The following is a 25,469-nucleotide window of genomic DNA, read 5'->3' as shown; positions in this document are numbered from 1 at the left end:
GGACCCAGATGCTGGAGTAACCAAGGCAAGGTTTGAGACACGGTATAATACTCGAACGAGAACTCAGCACAAACAAAACATGAGACAATACTTCTATTTGAGCTTATGATTGAGCTTTGGCAACCAAACATGATTGCCAATTAGTGAGACGGGGTTGAACCGTTAAGGGGACTGCACCAACTATACAGACTCCAAAGAGTTAGAGTGTCTAAGCCCTAGATGTTGGCGTGATTGGGTATGTCTTGTAACAGATTGAGTTGTGGACTTTAAACAATGACCACAGCGAAGGTCAGGTGACATCACTGGCTGATCTCCCCCTTGCCTTCTGATTTCTGCAGCACACCTACAGCTGAGTGTATGCAAAGGATAGATATCTAGAATAATTAATCTGGATATCTTCACTAACTGTGTGAAGCAGTACTCATTAAATAATATGCAAAGTAAATGCTCAGCATTGGTGCTCAAGGGTTCTACGCTTGATAGTTGTCATCCTCTGGTGACTCAATCTGAGATGGTGACAGGGCAGGTAGTGCTATAGCATGGTGAGTTGAATACCGACCTCAGGCTTTGTCTCTTCAGAGTCTCCATGTTCTCTCTGCTCCTGCTTGGGTCTCCTCCCACAGCGCAAGAATGTGCCGGTAGGCTCAGTCTCTCCTGTAAATGATCTCTTCAAGTTGGTTAATAGCTAAAATATAATCAACAGGGAGTTGATGAGTATGTGAGGAAGAGAGGTTGTCGGAGAAGAGGGAATTAAGGAAGGGGAATGGGATTAATAGGATTTTTCCCTGCGGAGTGGAAAGGTCCTGAAGGGTTGAATATCTTCTTAAAATATCATTATAAAAATTTTCACTTTGAAATTAAAAATGCATGTAGTTACATTAGTAACTACTGCAAAAAGAATGATGTTCTTAATGTATATGAGACCACACTCAACAGTTAATAGAACAGTGTTTCACAAGCTTGCTTTTATATTAACGTTCAGTGACCGCTTTATTAATTACAGGAATGGAACCTGACTGTTGTAGTTTATTCACGTCAAAGTTTGATGTATAGAGCAGTCAGTGATGCTCCACTGTACACCAGTGTTGTAAAGTGTAGATATTTGCGTTACTGTCACCTTCCTGTCAGCTTGACCCAGTCTGGCCATTCACCTCTGACCTCTTTCATTAACAAGGTGAGAAAAGCCACTCACTGGATGTCTTCCTTCTTTTCTGCACCATTCTCTGTAAATTCTAGACTGTTGTGTGTGAAAATCTCATGAGATCAGCAGTTTCTGAAATACTCAAACCACCCTGTCTGGCACCAACAATCATTCCACAGTAAAAGTCACTTAGATCACATTTCCTCTCCATTCTGATGTTTGGTCTGAACAATGACTGAATCTCTTAACTTTGTCTGCATGCTTTCATGCATTGAGTTGCTGCCAAGTGATTGGCTATTTAGATATTTGTGTAAAATGAATAGGTATACAAGTGGATCTGAGTGTATACTTACTGTGTCCTTTATGCTTGTATTTTATATGCTGCATTGTATTTGGAGTCACAATCATTTTGTTCTCCTTTACACTTATGTACTGAAGAATGACAATAAACAATGCTAAATCTTGAATCTTGATTTAAATGACTAGTAGTCATCACACCTTACTTACCTGCACATTTCCCTTATGACTCCCTCTCCAGATCCTCAGCTTTCTTTGGCCATTCAGAACTTACACTGATGTGGACAACTTGACCATTGATGTGGACAAACTGCTGACTCTACAGCCAGGATCCATCTGCTGTTGTGAACTGTTAGTTAGTGCCATTCAAGTCATATACACTCAGTGGACACTTTATTAGATATACCTGAACCCCTGCTTGTTAATGTAAATATCTAATCAGCCAATCATATGGCAGCAACTCCATGCTTGAAAGCATGCAGACATGGTCAAGAGGTTCAGTTGTTGTTCAGACCAAATGTCAGAATGGAGAGGAAATGTGATCTAAGTGACTTTCACCGTGGAATGATTGTTGGTGCCATAAGGGGTGGTTTGAGTATCTCAGAAAATACTGATCTCCTGGATTTTTCTCAGATAACAGTCTCTAGAGTTTAAAGAGAATGGTGTGTAAACCGAAGGAACATCCTGTGAGTGGCAGTCCTTGCCAATGAAAGAGGTCAGAGAACGGCCAGAGTGGTTCAAGAAGACAGTACTTCAAAGGTTACAACAGTGACGTGTAGAAGAGTGTTTCTGAATGCACAACATGTTGAACATTGAAATGGATGGGCTACAGAAGCAGAAGGCCACAAGTAAGCACAGTTTCTGACTACATTGAACCAAACATCCTTTAGTGTCTGAGGAAGTAGCTTTTGGCATCATTAAGGTTTGTTGATGTTGGGTATCAGTAGTCTATTACTCAGCTCACCTCCTCCCCACCGATGCTTCTTGACCCACTGAGCCCCACCGGCAGATTGTTTTTAACTCCGGATTCCAGCATCTGCAGCCTCTTGTGTCTCTATAAAGCCATCAAGACATGCTACAGCTAAATATTTTATTTATTTTTAATTTTTATTTCATTCAGAGTTACAGCGCAGCAGCATGGTAAAAGAACATTCCGGCTCAATGAGCCTGAGCCACCCAAGCACACCCAGTGATTAATGAACCTACTAATCGGTACGTACCTCTTTGGATTGTGGGAGGAAACCAGGGCACTCAGAGGAAACCCACACAGCCATGGGGAGAATATGCAAACTCCTTACAGACAGCAGTCAGACATTTTAAATGGCTTCATAAGTGGAGAAGAACATCTGAATACTAAGTTTAGGAACTAAATGGAGAACGTCATCTAGACTGAATCTGGATAGAGGTGAGATAGCCACTTTATTAAGTACAGGAGATACTGAGTGTGTTGTCAGGCCTGCCCCCACTGATAACTTCCAGCCTGTATGTGCAGGCAACTCTCAGTCTCCACCCAGCTAACAGGATTCACCTGCCACTTGTTTCAGACTCCTCACCTGCAGCCTATTTAACCCCAGTTCACATTCATGGACCTTGTTCACTCATTGAACCAGCTAGCCTCAACCAGTTACTTCTAGCTTCCACCACCCCTACCTGAAGTTTACCTTGTTGCCTGGTGTGCTTAGTTTTCTTGTTTTGTGGCCCCCCGTGACTTGTTGTTTATCATTCACTGCTGAATCCTCTCTGCTGCTCTGCTTTTGGGTCAAACCTCCTCTACAATTCCTGACACAACTGTTAATTTTGATTTTAAAAACAGTCTTAATCTGTCTGCAAAGCACATCCAGGCCCTGTGTTTTCCAAGGGCTCTGTAATCAGTGTGACTTTGTAATCAGCAACGCCATTCCGAACATTTCCCAGTCTTTGAAGCTTATGCCCTTAATGCAAATTTCATGAGTAACGATCACATCAGATAGATGATTTGGAGGTTCCTTGCATAAATTTTCAATAAATCATCTATGTTGTCCACAAAGAAATGTCATTGGCGTTTAGAAATGGAACAGCTTGGATCTGTGACTAATTCCTATTTACTGTGTATCATGATACTAAGCTGGAAATGCATATAATTACTAATTATAATTAATAATCATATTGCATTAAATATAAAACCCAGAGGGATCCATCTCACATTAAAGAAGGACATTAAAGGCTGTTTAAATTAAATTTAGTTGGGGGCCAGAGCTGACATTTGGAGCAGTTAATTGGCAGCTGATGTTTGAAACCAAGTAGGTTTAATAACACATAGAACATAGAACACCACAGCACAGTACAGACTCTCTGACCCACAATGTTTTGACAAACTTTTAACCTGTTCCAAGAACAGTCCATTTATTTTTTATTTATTAAGTTACAGTGCAGATTAGGCCTTTCTGGCCCTTTGAGCTGTGCCACCCAGAAATCTCCTGATTTAACCCCAGCCTAGTCACAGGACAATTTACCATGAACAATTAAGCTATCAGCCAGTATGTCTTTGCACTGTGGGAGGAAACCAGAAACCCACACGGTCACAGGGAGAAGGTAGAAATTCCTTAGGGAGACTTTGACCAAATGCAGGAATTTTGTACCTAGCCGGGTGAGCAGTATGAATTGGTTGAGCTGTAGGCCTGTATCCAAGCTGTACTGCTCTATCCTCTCTGCAGATCATCATCTTGTTGTAGTGGGGAGGCTGGTGAAATCCTGAGAACCCAACAGCAATTCTGTTTAGACTTTGGTCGTTTGGTGTTTTGCTTCTAGTACGGGAACCTGTGACGATAAGGTCAAGGAGTAGGTTCCAGACAAAGAGAAATCAAACCAAGACCTCAACAGTGGAGACTGTGGAAGATGATGACACATTATCATTGTAGGAATTAATTTAGATTTGCCTATACTGTGAACCACTACACTACCATGCCGGCTAAATCTAACCCTTCCCTTCCACATAGTCCTCCATTTTTCTTTCATCTAAGTGTTTCTTAAATGTCCCTAATGTAACTGTCTCTACCACTACCCCTAGCTGGGTGTCCCACATACCCACCATCTTTTGTGTAAAAACAAATAACTCTGGCATCCCTTTATACCTTCTATCTATCACCTTAAAAGTATGTCCTCTTATATTAGCCTTTGGAAAAAGACTCTGGCTATCCAACTTGATCTATGCTTTCTGCAGACCATTGTGAAGCTTCAGCAAGAAGGGTCAGCAACCATATACAACAAGAATAGCCTGTTTAAATAGCTCCTTCTCAAATCTCAATGACAAAGGATTATACAAAATTCTGGAGGATCACAGCAGGTCAGGTAGCAGCTATGGAGAGGAATAAACAGTCGAATAAACAGCCGAGATCCATCATCAGGACTGGTAAGGAAGGGGACAGAAGCCAGGATAAGAAGGTAAATTCCTTATTCCTTTCCATAGATGCTGCCTAAATGGCTGATTACCTATAGTACTTTGCATATGTGTTGCTCTGGATTTCCAATATCTGCTGAATTTTATGTTTAAAAAATGATAAAATATTTGCAAAGTGACATCAGCAGTAGTTACACTCAGCAGAAACTTCAGTTGTGACCTCCCCCTACTTAATAAAGTGGCCACTGAGTGTACGTTCATTGTCTTCTGCTGCTTTAAGGTTAGACAGACTGTGCATTTGGAGGTGCTCTTCTACTCAACTGTTGTATCACTTAGACCATATAACATAGGAGCAGAATTAGACCATTTGTCACATTGAGTCTGCTCCACTATTCAATCATGGCTGCTCCTTATTTCCCCTCCTCAGCCCCACACCCCAGCCTTCTCCCTGTATCCTTTGATGCCATGTTCAATTAGCCAATCAAGAACCTATAAAGCTCTGCCTTAAATATGCCAAATGACCTGGCTTCCACAGCTGTATGTAATAATAAATTTCACAAATTCACCACCCTCTGGTTAAAGAAATTTCTCTGTATCTCTGTTTTAAATGGATGCCCCTCTATCCTGAGGCTGTGCCTTCTTGTCCGAGGCTCCCCCATTATGGGAAACATCCTTTCCAAATCTACCTTGTACCTGTTTAGGCCTTTCAATATTCAAAAGGTTTCAATGAAATCACCCCTCGTCCTTCTGAATTCCAGTGAGTACAGGCCCAGAGCTATCAAACGTTCCTTGTATGATAACCCTTTCATTTCTGGATTCATTCTTCCAAAACTCCTCTGAACCTGCTCCAAACAGAATACATCTTTTCTTAGGGAAGGAGCTCGAAACTGTTCACAATACTCAAGGTGAGGGCTCACCAATGCCTTATAAAACTTTAGCCATAGTCTTATTTTCTAGACCTCTTGAAATGAATGTTGCCTTCCTCACCGTGGACTCAGGCTGCATGTTAAACTTTAGGGTGTTCTGTGCAAGGATTTCCAAGTCCCATTGCATCTTAGATTTTTGGATTTTCTCCACATTTATTTCTTCAACTGAAAAGCATGACCATGCATTTTCCAACATTGTACAGTATTTTATTTGTCATTTTATTGCCCATTCTCCTAATCTGTTTAAACCTTTCTGCAGTCTTCCTGTTTCCTCAACACAACCTGACCCTCCACCAATTTTTGTGTCATCTGCAAACATAGCAACAAAGCCATCTATTCCCTCATCTAAACCATTGATATGCAGCATAAAAAGAAGCAGTCCCAACACTGACCCTTGCAGAACACCACTACTCAATAGCAGGCAACCAGACAAGGATCTTTATAGTCCCATTCATGGACTTCTACCAATCAGCCAATGATTTAACCATGTTAGCAACTTTCCTGTAATACCATGGGCTCTTAACTTGGTAAGCAGCCTCATGTGTGGCTCCTTGTCAAAGGGCTGCGGAGAATCCAAGTAATCACTATTCACAGCAACCCCTTTATCTATCCTACCAAGATCAAAATTAGAATCAGAATCAAGTTTATTATCACCAGCATGTGTTGTGAAATTTGTTAACTTAGTAGCAGCAGTTCAATGCAATACATAATATAGAGGAAAATAAATAAATAAATAAATACATTACAGTCTATGTATATTAAATAGATTAAAAATCATGCAAAAACAGAAATGATATATACTTTAAAAAATGAAATAGTGTTCACGAGTAATCTCATCAAATATTTCCAACAAGTTTGTCAAGCAAGACTTTCCAATAAGGAAACCATGCTGACTTTGTCCTATCTTGTCCTGTGACACCAAGTACTCCATAACCTCATCCTTAACAATTGACTCCAACATCTTCCCATTCACTGAGGTCAGGCTAACTGATCTATATTTTCCTTTCTGCTGCCTTTTCCTCCTTTCTTAAAAAGTGGAGTGACATTTGCAATCTCCCAATCCTCTGGCACCATACCAGAGTCCAAATATTTTTGAAAGATCTTTGCTAATGCCTTCACAATCTCTACCGTTGCCTCTTTTAAAACCTAGGGTGCAGTTCATCTGGCCCAGGTGACTTATGTACCCTTTTTTTTCAGCTTTTTAAGCACCTTCTCCCCTGTAATAGTAATTGCACTCACTTCTCTTCCCTCACACCTTTCAACATCTGACTCACTGCTTGTGTCTTCCAAATGAAGACAGATGCAAAATACTCATTTAGTTCATCTTCCATCTCCTATCTTCCCACTACTTCTTCCTTTGTTGTATGCCCACTCTTTTGCTTTTATACTAGCTTTGACTTCCCTTCTCAACCAAGGCTGTACTATTTGGCCTTTTGAGTATTTCTTTGTTTTTGGTATACATCTATCCTCCACATTTCTCATTTGTATTTGCAAACTCACACCATTGCTGCTCTGCTGTCATCCCTGCCAGCATCTCCTTCCAATTTACTTTGGCCAACTCCTCTCTCACACCACTGTAATTTCCCTTACTCCACTGAAATACTGCTACGTCAAACTTTACTTTCTTCTTATTAAATTTCAAATTGAATTCAATCATATTGTGAGAACTGCCTCCGAAGGATTCTTTTACCTTATGCTCCCTAATCACCTCTGGTTCATTACATAACACCCAATCCAGTATAGCCGATTCCCTGGCAATGACAAAACGCTATAAAAAGCCATCGCATAGGTATTCAACAAATTCACTCGCTTGAGATCCATTACCAAGCTGATTTTCCCAACCTACCTGCTTGTTGAAATCTCCCTTGACTATCATAACATTGCCCTTTTGACACAGATTTTCTATTTCCTGTTGTAATCTGTAGTCCAAATCCCAGCTACTGTTTGAAGGCCTGTATATAACTGCCATTAGGGTCCTTTTACCCTTGCAGTTCCTTAACTCAAGCCACAAAGATTCAACATCTTCCAATCCTATGTCACATCTTTCTAATGATTTGATGCCATTACTTTACCAGCAGAGCCACGTCACCCACTCTGCCTATCTTCCTATGCCTCCGATACAAGGTGTAACCTTGGACATACAGCTCCCAACTACAAACATCCTTCAGCCATGATTCAGTGATGGCCATAACATCCTACCCAACAATCCATAATAGTGTAATAAGATCATTCACCTTATTTCTTATACACCGTGCATTGAGATTTCACACCTTGAATATTACCCTTATTGATTCTGCATCCCTAATGCACTTATGTTCACCCTGCAGTCTGCAATTTTGTCCTATCATCTGCCTGCCTTTCCTGACTGTCTGACTGCATGCTATCTTTTATTTTTTTTTATCATCCGTCCCATTCTGAGTCCCTTCATACCAGTTTCCATTCACCTGCCGAATTTCATTAAATCCTCCCCAACAGCTCTAACAAACCTACCTGCAATAATATTGATTCTCCTCGGGTTCAGGTTCAACCCATTCCTTTTGTACAAGTCATGCCTCTCCCAGAAGAGATCCCAATGATCCAGGAACCTGAAGCCCTGCCCCATGCAGCGACTTCTCAGCCACACATTTGTTTGCCAAATCTTCCTGTTTCTACCCTATTTTGAGTTTCTGTCACCTTTCTGACAGCTTGCACCAGTCTGGCCATTCTTCTCTGCCATGTCATTAACAAGATGTTTTCACCCACAGAACTGCCGCTCACTGGGTGTCTCAAACAAGAGAAAATCTGCAGATGCTGGAAATGTGAGCAACACACACCAAAGGCTGGAGGATCTCAGCAAGCCAGGCCGGGCAAGTTCCTCCAGCATTTCATGTGCGTTGCTCGCTGGATGTCTTTTGGTTTTTTTTGTACCATTCTCTGTAAACTCTAGAGACTTCTGTGCAAGAAGGTACCAGAAGATCAGCCGTTTCTGAGATACTCAAACCACCCAGTCTGGCACCAGCATTCACTCCATAGTCAAAGTCACTTAGATCACATTTCTTCCCCATTCTGATGTTTGGTTTGAACAGCAACTGAACCCCTCTTGACCTTGTCTGCATGTTTGTATGCATTGAGTGGCTGCCACATGATAGACTGTTCGGATCTTTGCATTAATGTGCAGTTATACTTAATAAAGTGGCCACTGGGTGCAAATTTGATTAAATTTCCTCTTTCTACCAGTTTTTATTACTCTAAATTGTCAAATTGGTTTGAAATTACCTCTGGCATCTTTTCACAGTCATAATTATAGAGCACTAGTGCAATCACATGAGTCTAATACAATGTTCCCCTTAGTAGTTGTATCTCCAGATGCAGAATGATGGTGGATGACTTTGTATAACATGAGGAGGCTGATGCACAGCATCCACCACATGGTCCTTGACAAACTGGACTCAGGGTCCAGTGACATGAAGTGCAAGATGACCAGTGTCACTCCACTGCCGCAGTCTTCCTCCACCTTCACTGCCATTGTGATTTGTCGCCATCTTCTACAAGCTCCACTGTTTAGGTCTTAGTTTGGTCGCTCTTTGACTGGGATATGCCCCTTGATCATATCGCCATGGGTGACCCTCCTAGGAGCAACACAGCAGATGGGTAAAGTCCAAACAGAATTGCTTTTCAGTTCTCAGGGTCTCAGAAGCCTCTGTATACAACAAGGTGATGATTTGCAGAGAGGATAGAGCAGTACAGATTACAACATGCCCTTTGGCCCAACCAATCCATGCTGCCCATCCAGCTGGTTCCAAATTCTTGCATTTGACCCGTACCTCTCTAATCCCTGCCCCTCTGTGTAACTAGCTAAGTGCTTCTTAAATGATTCTCTGGTATGTGCCTCAAACACTTCTGGCAGCTCACACTGTGTATGCTCATTATCGATTGGGTGAAAAAGTTGACACTTAGAACCTTTTTCATTCTTTCCCCTCTCACCCTATACCTAAATCTCCTAGTTTTAGATTTCACTGGGGGAAAATTTAAAGATTCAAAAGATTCAAAGATCCAAAGTACATTTTTTTATCAAAGTATGTATGCAGTATACATTCCTGAGATGTGTCTTCCCCACAGACAGCCACAGAACAAAGAATTACCATGAACTCCATTCAAAGAAAAAATCAAACCCCTCACACACGAAAGAAACCATATCATGAATTGCGCAAAAGGCAACATAAAAAAACAAATGATAAACACAGGATATTAAACAGACAATAGACAAGAGGTGCAGGAGTAGGCCATTCGGCCCTTCAAGCCAGCACCACCATTCAATGGGATCATGGCTGATCATCCAAAATCAGTACCCCGTTCCTGCCCTCTCCCCATATCCCTTGACTCTGCTATCTTTAAGAGCTCTATCTAACTCTTTCTTGAAAGCATCCAGAGAATTGGCCTCCACTGCCTTCTGAGGCAGAGCATTCCATAGATCCACAACTCTCTGGGTGAAAGAGTTTTTCCTGAACTCTGATCTAAATGGTCTACTCCTTATTCTTAAACTATGGCCTCTGGTTCTGGACTCCCCCAACATCGGGAACATGTTCCCTGCCTCTAGCGTGTCCAATCCCTTAATAATCTTATATGTTTCAATCAGATCCCCTCTCATCCTTCTTTAATTCTAGTGTATAACAAGCCCAGTCACTCCAACCTTTCAACATATGACAGTCCCGCCATCCCAGGAATTAACCTCGTGAACCTACGCTGCACTCCTGATGCACCATCAATAACTCTCTCTGAGACGTAAAGGCGAGCTATCGGCTTTTATTGACTGGAAGAAGAACAAGCAGTGGTTGACCACCATGCTACATCCTGGAGACTGAGAGGCCGGGCTCAGACCTCAATCGCCTTTATACCGGGGTCTGTGGGAGGAGCCACAGGAGCAGTCAGCAGGGGGCATGTCCAGACAGGTATATGTAGTTCACCACAACTCCCTCAATAGCAAGAATGTCCTTCCTCAAATTTGGAGACCAAAACTGAACACAATACTCCAGGTGAGGTCTCACCAGGGTCCTCTACAACTGCAGAAGGACCTCTTTGCTCCTATACTCAACTCCCCTTGTTATGAATGGTCATAAAGTTATAAAATCAAAAGAGTCCATGCATATTCAGTATTGCCCAATGTTCATTATCTGAAGGCTGCCATGATTCAAAATCGCCCGAACTAGCAGCCAAAACAGGAATGACCGGAAACCAGAAACACTTCATAACATGAACTACAGATTCCAAAACACAAACCTTGCCTGAGAGCCAGGCCAACAGCACCATTCTCCAGTAGCATCGAGGAAGAGAGAGAGAGAGACCATTCAAACAGGGATCTTCCTCCAAGTGGAGGGGGAGACAGAGAGAGAGAGAGAAGGAGAGAAAGGGAGAAAGACTGGTAGATGGTGCTCAACACCACTCACCTACCACACCCGCCTTGATGATTGTTACCCATTACCATTGGCTCATCTAATAGTAACAGGCTATTACTAGCCCTCTATACCCCTCCCGAACTTCTCTTAAATATTGAAATAGATCTCATATGCACCACAGGGGGAGCAAAGCTTAGCAGGTGTTCAGGCTCCATTCCAGCAGCACAATCAATATTGGGAGGATGTTTCTCACAGCTCGGCGACACTTATTTAAAAGGAGACCTCTGCGAGTGTTTGGACTCATGCCATTGGCCCAATCAGTGGCAGGAGCAGAGCATTGCAAATTAAATAAAAGTACAGAAGGGAGGGCCATTGTTGGGAGAAGGCCGGTGGAGAGAATTGGACTGTCTGGCTTTTGCTCAAAGGAGGCTTCGGCTCGAAAGAAGTGACGGCTCTGGGAATGTTTCTGTTGAGGTTCTCTTTTTATTCTCTTACTGTATCTCGTAAGGTGAATAGCCATTGTATGTTCTTCATGCCGGATGTGAAGTACATCCAACTGCAACTCCTTGAAGACAGACAGACAGACATACTTTATTGATCCCGAGGGAAATTGGGTTTCGTTACAGTCACACCAACCGAGAATAGAGTCAAAATATAGAACCATAAATAATTAAATAATAGTAAGTATGTTATGTCAAGTGGAAATAAGTCCAGGACCAGCTTATTGGCTCAGGGTGTTTGAAACTCCGAGGGAGGAGTTGTAAAGTTTGATAGCCACGGGTAGGAATGACTTCCTATGATGCTCAGTTTTGCAACATGGTGGAATGAATCTCTGGCTGAATGTACTATGTTAGTACATGTTAGGCAGCTGGATAACTTTGGCCTGTATGGAAGGGTGAGGAGATAATCTATCAGAGCTACAGGTAAATAGTCACCCTGAAGCTGCAGGAGGTGAGTGGCTGGGTGACGGTTAGGAGAAGTGGAAATGTGAAGAGGCAGTTAGCACAGAGCACCCCTGTGGCCATTCCCCTCAGTAATAGGTATACCACCTTAGTTACTGTTGTGGGGGACGACCTCCCAGGGGAACGCCACGGAGACCAGGGTACTGGCACTGAGCATGGGTCCACAGTGCAGAAGAGAAAGAGGAAGAAGAGGGGAGCCAGAGTGGTAGAGGATTCATAGTCAGTGGAACAGACAGGAGATTCTGTGGACATGAACAGGACACCCAATGGTATGTTGCCTCCTAGGTGTCAGGTTCAGGGACATCTTGGATCCTGTCCACAGCATTTTGGAGAGGGAGGGAGAGCAGCCAGATGTCTTAGTATCTATTGGTAACAATGATATAAAAAGGAAACACAATGAGGTGCTGAAAAGAGAATTTAGAGAGCTAGGCAGAAAGTTGAGAAGCCTGACTTCCAGGGTAGTAATTTCTGGATTGCTATCTATGCCACATGCCACTGCGAGTAGAAACAAGATGATTTGGCAGATAAATGTGTGACGGAGAAGCTGGTGCAGGGAGAAGGGCTTCAGGTTCTTAGATCATTGGGATCTCTTCTGGGGGAGGTATGACCTGTTCAAAAGGGACGGGTTGCATCCGAACCCAAGGGGGACTAATAATCAGGTTTGTTAGAGCTGTTGGGAAGGGTTTAAATGAATTTGGCAGAGGGGTGGGAACCAGGGTGAAGGGATTCAGGACAGGATGGATGATAAAAAAGCAAAGATAGCGTGCAATTAAACTATCAGGAAGGGCATGTAGATGATAGGACAAAATTACAGCCAGCAGGCCGAGATTCATTAGGGATGCAGAGTCAAAAAGGGTACCAAATACAGCATTCAAAGTGCTATATCTCAGTGCACAGAGTATAAGAAATAAGGTGGATGATCTTGTTGCACTGTTACAGATTTTCAGGCATGATCTTGTGGAAATCGCTGAATCATTACTGAAGTATCGTTGTAGTTGGGTACTGAATATCCAAGATTATATTTTGTATTGAAGGGATAGGAAGGTAGGCAGAGGGAGTGGTGTGGCTATGCTGGTAAAAAATGTCATCAAATCAGTAGAAAGATGTGACATAGGATGTGAAGATGTTGAGTCCTTATGGGTTAGGTTAAGAAAGAGCAAGGGTAAGAGGACCCAGGTGCAGCTATATACCAGCTTTCAAACAGTAGCCTCAATGTATGCCATAGATTACAATGGGAAATAGGAAAAATGTGTCAAAAGGGCAATGTTATGATAGTCATAGGAAACTTTAACATACTGGTAGATTGGGAAAATCAGGTAGGTAATGGAACTCAAGAGAATGAGTTTGTTGAACATCTACAAGATTTTTAGAACAGTTAGTTGTTGTGCCAACTATGGGATCAGCTATACTGGATTGGGTGTTATGTAATGAACTGGAGGCGATTAGGTAAAAGAACCCTTAGGAGTAGTGATCACAATGATTGAGTTCAACTTGAAATTTGATAGAGAGAAAGTAAAGTCTGATGTAACAGTATTTCAGTGGAGTAAAGGAAATTACAGTGGTATGAGAGAGGAGCTGGCCAAAATAAATTGGAAGGAGATGCTGGCAGGGATGACAGCAGAGCAGCAATGGTGTGAGTATCTCTGAAAAATGAGGAAGGTGCAGGATAGAGCTGTTGGGAACTAAGAAATAATCAAATGACAAAAGAGGACAACCGTGGCTTACAAGAGAAGTCAATGCTTATGTAAAAGCAAAAGGGAGGGCATATAGCAAAGCAAAAGTTAGCAGGAAGATAGAGAATTTGAAAGCTTTTAAAAACCTACAGAAAGCAACCAAAGGAATGATAAGGGGGGAACAGATGCAAAATGAAAGCAAGCTAGCAAACAATATTAAGGTGGATTTTTCAAGTATGTAAAAAATAAAAGAGAGATGAGAGTGGATACAGGGCCACTAGAAAATGAGGCTAGAGAAATAATGATGAGGACAAGGAGATGGAAGATGAACTTAATGAATATTTTGCATCAATCTTCACTTTGGAAGACAGTAGCAGCACATCAGATGTTGAAGGGTGTGAGGGAAGAGAAGTGAGTGCAGTTACCATCACAAGGGAGAAGGTGCTCAAAAAGCGGTAGAAATTGTGGAGTATTAGTAATGATCTTTCAAAAATATTTGGACTCTGCTATGGTGCCAGAGGATTGGGAGTTTGCAAATGCAACTCCACTTTTTAAAAAAAGGAGGGAGGCAGTAGAAAGGAAATCATAGACCAGTTAGCCTGACCTCAGTGGTTGAGAAGATGCTCGAGTCAATTGTTAGGGATGAGATTATGGAATACTTGGTTACACAGGACAAGGTAGGACAAAGTCAGCATGGTTTCCTTAAGGGAAAATCTTACTTGACAAATCTGTTGGAATTCTTTGAGAAGATTACCTGTGAATACTACCTCACTTTTAGAATATACATTATTTCTGTTTTCACATAATTTTTAATCTATTCAATATACATATACTGTAATTGATTGATTGAATTTCCTCTATTTTATGTATTGCATTAAACTTCTGCTGCTAAGTTAACAAACTTCAAGATACATGCCGGTGCTGATAAACCTAGCCGTGTGCCAGACGTTGAAGGGTGTGAGGGAAGAGAAGTGAGTGCAGTTACAAGGCAGAATATGCTCAAAAAGCTGAAAGACCTAAGAGTACATAAGTCACCCGGGCCAGATGAACTGCACCTAGGGTTCTGAAAGGGATATCAGTAGAGATTGTGGAGGCATTAGTAATGATCTTTCAAAAATATTGGACTCTGGCATGGTGCCAGAAGATTGGGAAATTGCAAATGTCACTCCACCTTTTAAGAAAGGAGGGAGGCAGCAGAAAGGAAAATCTAGACCACTGAGCTTGATCTCAGTGGTTGGGAAGATGTTGGAGTCAATTCTTAAGGATGTGGTTATGGAGTACTTGGTGACACAGGACAAGATAGGACAAATTATGTAGAGTTTCCAGGGAAAATCTTGCCTGAAAAACCTGTTGGAATTAATTGAGGAGATTACAATTGAGATAGATAAAGGGGGATGCAGTGGATGATGTATATTTGGACTTTCATAAGGCCTTTAACAAGGTGCCACACATGAAGCTGCTTGCCACGTTAAGAGCACATGATACTACAAGAAAGTTATTAACATGGTTTAGAGCATTGGCTGATTGGTAGGAGGCAGTGCGTGGGAATAAAAGGATCCTTTCCTGGTTGACTGTCGGTGACTAGTCGTGTTCTGCAGGAGTCGGTGTTGGGACCACTTCTTTTTATGTTGTGTATCATTGAATTAGATGATAGAATAGATGGCTTTGTTGCCAAGTTTGTAGATGCTATGAAGATTAGTGGAGGGGGCAAGTAGTGTTGAGGAAATAGGTAGGCTGCAGAAGGACTTAGATTAGGAGAACAGACAAGAAAGTGGCAAATGAAATACAATGTGGGAAAATGCATGTTCATGCACTTTGGTAGTAGAAATAAGTATGCAGACAATTTTCAAAAAGGGGAGAAAATCCAAAAATCTGAGATGCAAAGGGACTTGCAAGTCCTTGTGCCGAACACCCTAAATGGTTATTTGCAGTTAGAGTCAATGGTGAGGAAGGTAAATGCAATGTTAGTATTCATTTCAAGAGTCTAGAATAAAAGAGCAGGGATGAAATGCTGAGACTTTATAAAGGACCTTGAGTATTGTGAACAAGTTTGGCTTCCTCATCTAAGAGAAGATTTATTGGCATTGGAGAGGTTTCAGAGGAGGTTTACAAGGATGATTCTGGGAATGAAAGGGTTATCATACATGGAACATTTGATGTCTCTGTGTCTGTACCCTTTGGAATTTAGAAGGATGAGCGGGCTTCTGATTGAAATCGTTTGAACATTGAAAGACCTAGACAGAGCAGATGTGGAAAGGATGTTTCCAATGGTTGGGGAGCCAAAGACAAGAGGGCACAGCCTCAGGATAGTGGAGTGCACATTTAAAACAGAGTTACGGAAAAATATCTTTAACCAGAAGGTGGTGAATTTGTGGAATTTGTTACCCCAGCATCTGTGGAGGCCAGCTTGTTGGGTGTATTTAATGCAAAGTTTAGTAGGTTCTTGATTGGACACGGCATCAAAGGTTATGGAGTGAAGTCCAGAGCGTGGGGCTAAGGAGGAGGAGAAAGGATAGAAACATAGAAAATAGGTGCAGGAGTAGGCCATTCGTCCCTTTGAGCCTGCACCGCCATTCAGTATGGATCAGCAATGACTGAATTGTGAAGCCAATTAAATGGGCCAAATGGCCTTATTCTGCTCCTATGTCCTTGCGATGGTAGCTCCTTCCACATGTTCACCACCCTCTGATTCAAAAAGTTCTCTCCTGTGTTCCCCTTAAACATTAAACCCATGGGCAATATCTCACTACTCTTTGTGCTAAGTTAATTATTGAATATATAAATTAACTGAAATTCACAGTTTTTATTATTACGTATTTCATTGTACTTCTGCTACAAAATGAACAAATTTCACGACATACGCTAGTCATAATAAACCTGATTCTGATTCTGAGATGGACTGAAGAACTATCTTATATGTTAACATAGAACAAAGAACATAGAACTCGATAGCACTGCATAGGTCTTTTGGCCCATGATATTGTGCCAGTCTTATATCCTTTCCTAAGATCAATCTAACCCGTCCCTCCCAAATAGCCCTAATTTATTATATCATCTATGTGCCTATCTAAGAGTATATTGAATGTCCCAAATGCATCTACATCTACCACCTCCCCTGCCAGGAGTTCTCCACACCTCCACCTTTCTTAGTAAAAACACTACCTCTGACATGCACTATATTGTTTCTCTCCAGACTTTCCTCCAATCACCTTGTATCCTCCTATAATTGCATGGCTGTTCGTTCATAATCTGAAGTTTCTTATACTTCAAAGACACTTCAAATTCATTAAAACCGAAACTTTACCAGGCCTTCAGAAAATTGCATTGATGTCGATTTGCATTTTGTGTTCTATAATGAACACTCTGATTCCTCCTACATCGTTTCATTGAACTGTCTCATCATAGCAAATTTTTGAAGCTATCTACATGATCACATTGACCACAGAAAATGTGCTCAGGGTAATAGATTTCTTATTAATATCAATATACGATCATCACTTCAGTCACTCAACATAGCTCTAGGTAGAGATTTTAGAAAATAAAGAAATTCAAATGGCATTGAATGCAATTCAACAAAGAATTCAGATGGATTCACCCAAGTATTTGTTAATGGAACAATAAAATACCCTTCAGTAACCTTTGTCAGAAAACAATACTTTATTGAAATGAATATGTTGAGAACACTAAATGCAAGACAAAAACATCAATGACAGTGTGTTCAGACAATATAAAACTTAAGAAAAACGAGCGTTTGTCTGCAGTCATTTCATGAAATCAAGTTTTATTGATGCTTTTGAGCTGTGAGAGAGAGAGATAGACAAAAGAGAGGAGTTTAAACATAATCTTGTTTAAGCAACAAAAATAGTTGTTAACAAATGCAAATTTTAAAAAAAATGTATTTATTCAAATGAACTGCTGGCAAACCAATGCTTATTATGCGTTCTGCATCGTCCTAGAATGATTAGGAATCAACTGTATTGTTATTGGTATTGGTTTGTTATTGACACATGTACCAAGGTCGTGATGGAGAGCACTTGAAAGAAACTCATGTGGTATTGGGGACAACATACAAACCCCTTGAAGCCTAATCAGATCTCAAATGGTACTTTTAAGTACTGCTGCAAATAAAAAATCATGACGTATAAACCTAATGATAAACCTGATTCTGATATGGGTCTTTATTATGGATTAAGAGTAGGAAGGGGGCAGGGAGAGGGGAATCTTGATTGGGAAAAGGGGAAGAGAGAGGAATGATGAACTTAATAATTATTTTGCGCCAGTCTTCACTGTGGAAGGCACCGCCAGAAATTCAGGAGTATCAGGGGGCAGAAGTGAGTTTAGTTGCTATTACTAGGGAGAAGGTGCTTTGGAAGCTCAAAGGTCCGAAGGTAGATAGTCATCACGACCAGATGCACAGGGTTCTGAAAGAGGTAGTTGAAGAGATTGTGGAGACATTAGTAATGATCTTTTAAGAAACACTAGATTCGGGAATGGTCAAAATGGACTGGTAAGCAGCAAATGTCACTCGACTCTTTAAAAAGAGAGGAAGGCAGAAGAATGAAAATTATAGGCTAGTTAGTCTGACTACAATGGTTGGGAAAATGTTGGAGTCCATTATTACTTTACGGCACATGATAAAATAGTTCAAAGTCAGCACTGTTTCCTTCAGGGAAAATCTTGTCTCACAAATCTGTTGGAATTCTTTGAGAAAATAACAAGCAGGATAGACAAAGGAGAGTCAGTGGATGTTTTTTGCTTTGATTTTCAGAAGGCCTTTGACAAGGTACTGCACATGAGGCTGTTTAACAAGATAAGACCCCATGTATTACAGGAAAGATAGTAGTGTAGATAAAAGATTGGCTGATTGTCAGGAGGCAAAGAATGGGAATAATGTGGGCTTTTCCTGTTGGCTATCGGTGACTAGTGGTGTTGTAAAGGGAACGATTCTCTTTACATTATATGTCAATGACATAGATAACGGAATTGATGGCTTTGTGGCCAAGTTTATGAATGTAACAAAGGTAGCTGGAAGGACAGGTAGGGTTAAGGAAGCAAGAAGTCTGCAGAAGGACTTAGACCAATTGGGAGAACGTGTTAAGATCCAGCAAATGGAATACAGTGCAGGGAAGTGTATTGTCATGCATTTTACTAAAAGGAATGCAGTTGTAGACTATTTTCCAAATGGGGAGAAAATTCAAACATCTTAGCTGCAAATGGACTTGGGAGTCTTCATGCAAGATTCCCTAAAGGTTAACTTGTAGTTTCAGTGTTAAGGAAGACAAATGCAATGTTAGCATTCATTTCAGAAGGACTAGAATATAAAAGCAAGGATGTGACGCTAAGGCTTTACCAGGCATTCGTTAGACCACTCTTGGAGTATTGGGAGTAGTTTTGGGCTCCTTATCTAAAAAAGATACGCTGGCATAGGAGAGGACCCAGAGGATTTTCATGAGAATGATTCAGGGAATGAATGGGTTTATGTTTGAGGAGATTGATTTCTCTGGCCTTGTACTCACTGGTGTTTAGAAGAATGGGGGGAGGGAATCTTATTGAAACCTATCAAATATTGAAACCCTTAGAATGTGTGGACGTGGAGATAATGTTTCTTACAGCGTGGGAGTCTGAGAGTGTGCCTCAGAATAGAGAGACGTCCATCTGGAAGAGAGGTGAGGAATTACTTTAGCGAGAAGGTGGTGAACCTGTGGAATTCATTGCCACAGACAGCTGTGGAGGACAACTCATTGGGTCTATTTAGAGTGGAGCTCAATAGGTTCTTTATTAGTAAGGGTGACAAAGGTTACAGCGAGAAGCCAGGTGAATGAGGTTGAGACGGATAATAAATCAGGCATGATGGAATGAATGAGCAGACTTAATCAGCTGACGACTTAATTCTTCTTCTGCAAGTTATGGTCTAATGGTCTAAAGCAGGGGAACGGTATTACAAGGGGAACTAAATAAGCCATAATTGAATGGCAGAGCAGACTTGATGGGTTCGCCTAATTCTGCTCCTGTGGCTGTTTTGCCAAAAACAAAAAGGAAAGCATTCTGACTGGCTGCATCGTGACATGGTATGTAAACTACAATGCACAAAATAGCAAGTAGCTGCAGCATGTGCTGGACCCAGCCGTTCCCGTCATGAGTATGTGTCTCCCCACCATCAAGACTATCTTCCAGAGGTGATGACTCAGGCGGCTGACGTTCATTAAGGATCCTGTCATCCAGCTGTGCACTCTACTTGATGCTGCCATCAGGCAGTAAGTGTAGGCACATTGAGACTGACACTTCAAGGCTCAACATCTTCTTCCATCCTGCCAACAGATTCTTGAACCCGATCTGAAATTGCTTAACTCCACCTCAGGCGGTTTTTGTTTTAATCTCTCTCTCAGTTTGCTGTGGTGTTGTTCTGTTTACTTAGAGACACAGCACAATAATGGGCCCTTCCAGCCCAACAAGCCGATTTACACCCCTGTGACCAATTCGTCTGCTCACCCAGAAGTCTTCCGAATGTGTGAGGGAACTGGAAGCCTTATGGTCTAGGATGGTGCTGGTGAAGCTCAGCAACAAAGAAAACAACTAAACACTTCATTAGTTGCACTTTCTCGGCTAAGCTGTCACTAACCCCCTGGTGAAGTTGAGCTTTTGAGCTGCGTGTCTGACGTGGCATTTTTACAGTGGGAGCTGAAGTTTTGAAGGTGTGGGATGACTACAGTGAGGTGTGCGTGGGCTGAATCAAGGGGGTGGGGTCCGGGCTGGAGAAAAGGGAACAAGCCAGCGTTTGGCCATTCCTGGAGCGAATTCGGCAGAACTGAGGTGAGTGAAGCGGTGGCAATGCAGAGTCCAGGCGGTGGGGCTGGAACCCAGGCCTGAGAGTGAGGAAGGACCCGAGTTTTGACTGATTTATGTGCTGAGTTGGGTATGGGAAAAGTTGGGTACGGGTTGAATTGAGGTGGCGGGGTACTGGTCAGAGAGCATAATGAAGTGTCAGGGTCCAGATTTGAAGAGCAAGGTCTGGACAATTTAAGTGGCAGGCCAGATTGCAAAGGACAGGGTGTCAGAGCCAGAGGTGAGGCACAGGCCAGTTGAAATCGCTGCTCCACAAGGTTTACCTGTCTCCGTGCTGGCTGAACTTCAGCTCATTACTCCGCGAGGTTTACTCATCTCTGCACCAAACTGTGGCTGTGGCCTGCAACTATCACAGTGTGAATTCACTTTTGTGAGCCATGGTTCTGAATGATTTTTGCTTACTTTTATTGTTTGCATGTTTGCTTTACATTTTTCTCTCTGCACATTGGGTTTTTGACATTGGGTCTTCTTTAGTTTTAATGGATTTTATTGGGTTTCTTTGTTTCAAGCTGCCTGTAAGATGAATCTCAAGGTTGTATAAGGTATACATACTTTGATAATAAATGTATTTTGACTTCTGACTTTGAACACCCTGAAAAACCTACTTGGACAAGGTGAGAACATATAAATCCTTTCAGGCAGTGGGGGACAGCAGGCTGAGGGTAGCAGACACCAACAGAATCAACAAACTCATTCATAAGGCCAGTGATGTTGTGGGAGTGGAACTGGACTCTCTGACGGTGGTGTCTGAAAAGAGGATGCTGTCCAAGTTGCATGCCATCCACTCCATAATGTTCTGGTTAGGCACAGGAGTACATTCAGCCAGAGACTCATTCCACTGAGATGTAACACTGAGCGTCATAGGAAGTTATTCCTACCTGTGGCCATCAAACTTTACAACACCTCCCTCGGAGTGTCAGACACCAGGAGCCAATAGTCTGGTCCCGAACTTATTTCCACTTGGCATTATTAACTTATTATTATTTAATTATTTATGGGTTTATATTTCTATACTATTCTTGGTTGGTGCGGCTGTAACGAAACCCAGTTTCCCTTGAGATCAATAAAGTATGTCTGTTTGTCTGGAATTGTACCCCATTCTCAGGGAATGTAATGGTTTTATGCTAACCATTGTGCTACTAAATCACCCCAAAATATATTGCATGCTACATCAAAATTTATGCAATTGTGTGCTGTAAATTGTGCATAATTTATATTAATTTAAGTTTATGTTAACTTGTGTTTTAATGACCAGTGCTGTGGCTGCAAGATGCATTTATGGCATTTAAACTGCATATTATTTATTTACTTATTGAGATAGAGCGTAGAATAGGCCCTTCCAATCCTTTGAGCAACACCACTCAACAATCCCCCAATTTAATCTGAGAGCCTAATCATGGGAAAATTTACAATGGCCAATTAACCTGCCAACTGGCTTGTGGGACTGTGGGAGGAAACCAGAGCACCCGAAGGAAACCCACGCAGTCACAGTGAAAATATGCAAGCTCCCAGCGGTGGAAATTGTACCCGAGTCACCTGCACTGCAAAGCGTTTTGCTAACCACTACGCTACCATGCCAAGTAACTTGAACTTGATGTTGATGGGGGATTAAGTGCTTCAAAGTTCAAAGGTCCAAGTGGCTTTATTATCAAAACACATACATGTATATGCATACAAAGTACATACACGTACAGTAAACCCCTTGACATTCGTTTTCTTCAGGTATTTACATGAAAATAAAGAAATACAAAAGAATTTATGAAAGCTCTAAATAACAAAGACTGACAACCAATGTGCAAAAGAAGACAAATTGTCAAAACTGTAAAATTCTTGAAAGTGAGTCAACAGATTGTGGAGTCAGTTTAGAGTTGCTGTGAGTGAAGTTATCCATGCCGGTTCAGGAGCCTGATAGTTGAAGAAAAATAATAGTCCCTGTACCTGGTGCTGAGGGACCTATGGCTCCTGTACCTCCTGTCCAATGGAGGTGTTTGGCCCCCTTTCCCTCAGCTACCAGACATTTTTCTGCAAGTGTCTAGTGTGGGGCTTTTCAAGTTCACCCAGGACTCTGACAGGTCTTAAATTTAACACTTTCCTTCAGCACAGGCCTCCTGCCGAGCATGGCTCCCTCTAAATCAAGCTGCAGAGACAGCCAGGTGACACATTCAGGTCCCAGAGTGGGATTTGGACCCACAAGACTCGGAGATGAGAAGGCTGTTTGCTCAAGCTCACCTAAATGTGCTGGCAGTTCTGACCGCAGGAATCCAACCAGTCCAAAGCCCAAAGCCATGAACAAAACATTTCCCTAAAAAGAAACACCAGTGTTAATGATTGGATCTGTGTGCAGCATTGAAATCCTGTTGATCCAGAATGCTTAAAGCCTTAATTGCTGCTGAAATATGATTGCATGTTTGTGGTCTGCTGCTGCTGTAGTCCATCTACTTCAAGGCTCAAAGTGTTGAGTGTTCAGAGGTGCTTTTTTGCACGCCACTTCTGTAGTGCATGGTTATTTGAGTTACTGCTGCCTTCCTGTCACCATGAACCAGTCTGGCCATTTGTCCTCTGATCTTTCTCATTTTTTCTTTCTCAAGGTGGCCAAGCCAGGTTCTTCGTGGACGGTGGGTCCACAAACTCGTCAAGCAGCTTGGCATTTCGGTGTCACCAGGAATGGCCTGGAAGGCATGCACATTCGGGGTGCAGCCCCGTGGACGACCCGATTTCTTGCCGATGTCGCAAACTGAAGACTAAAGACGCCATGAGAGATTGAAACATCGAGACAGCGGGCGCTGTACGCAACCCTGGGCAACCTCTGCTCTCGAGCAATCTTTCTTTCTTCCTTGTTCGCTGGCGAGTGAGAACCTGCTTGCTCCTGAGTCAGGGGAACTTGAATAAGTGATGCTGCAGATTGGGCTATCGAAAAGCTATTGGTCTTCCCTCTCATTTGTTGCAGGAGTTATCTTTCTCTCTCTCTCCTCTGGGCTAGAGAGAGAGCCTGCCTGAGATGTCAAAAGTGTTGGGAAGAACTGTAGTTTTTGATGGACTCTATCTCATGGTCCCTTGGGGCTATGTATGATGGATGGTGGGGGCTGATGTTTTTGCTGGAGCACGTGGGAGAAAGGGAGGAGGCTTTGAGGTTGTAATGTTTTCTGTTATTCATTCTTTGGAGTTATCTCTGTTTCATGGATGTCTGTGAAAAGTAACAGGTTGTATAATGTACACATCCTCTGATATTAAACTGAACCACTGAAGCAATGAACACGGTGTTTATGCCCACAGAACTGTCACTCATTATATATCAATTTTTGAGGGGGTGGTTGTTTGCACCATTCTCTGTAAACTCCATTGTGCATGAAAATCTCAGGAGATCAGCAGTTTCTGAGATACTCAAACCACCCCATCTAGCACCAACAATCATTCCACAGTCAAAGCCACTTTTATCACATTCCTTCCCCATTCAGATGTTTGGTCTGAACAACAGCTGAACCTATTGACCATGTCTGCATGCTTTTATGTATTGAGTTGCTGCCACATGATTGACTGATAGATATTTGCTTTAGAGAGCAAGTGTACAGGTGTACCTAATAAAGTGGCCTGAGTATATATCTTTGGCTGTTCAGGGCTGTGACTTTGCTTGGCAGAAAATGAATTAGGCTTGTTTTCAATCAAAACAATACTGATCTGCGGAAGTGTTTTTCCAAGTGCAAATGTGATATGTTTATCTTGCATTTTGCATTAAATTGCTTCATTACAAATACCGCTTTCTTCTCTAATCCACACATTCAAATGAAAATCCCCCGTGAGACACTCACAGAGAAGTGGCTTTGGCTGCATTAGGAAAGAAGAGTTGTAATTGAATTGAGTATCGAGGCGACATTGAGTCGGACAGAGGACAGAGAAAAGTTGGCAGGCAGTGGGTAGAGGTTCCCAAATGTTAATTTCACTTCCTTGTTCCCATTCCGTTGTGTTCTAATCTACTGCGATGATGAAGGTGTTGTCAGGCTGGAGGATCAACAACTTCTATTCCACCTGAGTAACCTCTAATCTAATGACGTGAACGTCGATTTCTGGTAATTCCTGCCCCCTGCCACTTCTCTCTTTTACTCTTCCTTATTCTGGCTCCATGAATGAAAGGGTGGAGAAACGACTCTACTGCTGGAGGTGTATGACACTCCTTCCCTCCACCAGCCTGCAGGTCACCCTGGGGCCAGATGTAGCACCTATTTAGCCACCACTTTCCTTCCCCACCCCACCACCCCACCGATCAGGGTCATGTGAAGCCATGGGAGCAGGTGGTGGGTGGTCATTTGAGCAGTAGGTGTATATCACAAATTTTGTTTATGCGACCACTGATGCCAGGCAGACAGTCTCTGAAGAGTATTGATAATGGCAGGGCTCACCCGTCTTGTAAAGACACTGCCCAGAAGGTAGCAATGGCAAACCACTTCCAAAGAAAAATTTGCCAAGAACAATCATGGTCATGAGACCATGATCGCCCACGTCATATGACATGGCGCACAGTGATGATGATCCTGGGTCCACTCTTACCCCTTCTCTTCTCCTCCTGCCTAGCAGCTTCTCTAACGCACTTCCTCCTTCACTTTCTCCTATTGTCCACTGACTTCTCCTACCAGATTCCTTTTTCTTCAGTCTCTCACGGCTTCCAACTATCACCTGCCCACTTTACTCCTTCCGCTCCCTTCATCTTCTTTTTCTCGATTCTTCCCCTCTTCATTTCCAGTCCTGATGAAGGGTTTTGGCCTGAAATGTCAACTGTTAATCACTTCAATGGGACTGGTGGAACCAGCTTGACCCTCAGCTGTCGGGATAGGGGGCAAGGGTCAATCGGGTTTTGCTCATCGCTCCCCAGTGTTTACTTCACTCT

At 42.2% G+C, this 25,469-nt stretch overlaps 1 long non-coding RNA gene across 1 annotated transcript; it reads left to right on the top strand.

Annotated features, from left to right (window-relative positions):
* The first annotated feature begins 614 nt into the window (after positions 1-614).
* Positions 615-24,125, top strand: LOC132401686 (uncharacterized). The gene is made up of 3 exons (XR_009514666.1): positions 615-638; positions 2,559-2,650; positions 23,179-24,125. It is a non-coding gene; the product is annotated as an uncharacterized LOC132401686 (long non-coding RNA).
* Positions 24,126-25,469: the final 1,344 nt, after the last annotated feature.

The sequence above is a fragment of the Hypanus sabinus genome, chromosome 11, assembly GCF_030144855.1.
Source record: "Hypanus sabinus isolate sHypSab1 chromosome 11, sHypSab1.hap1, whole genome shotgun sequence".
NCBI lineage: Eukaryota > Metazoa > Chordata > Chondrichthyes > Myliobatiformes > Dasyatidae > Hypanus > Hypanus sabinus.
This window is presented reverse-complemented; position numbering and strand designations above follow the sequence as displayed.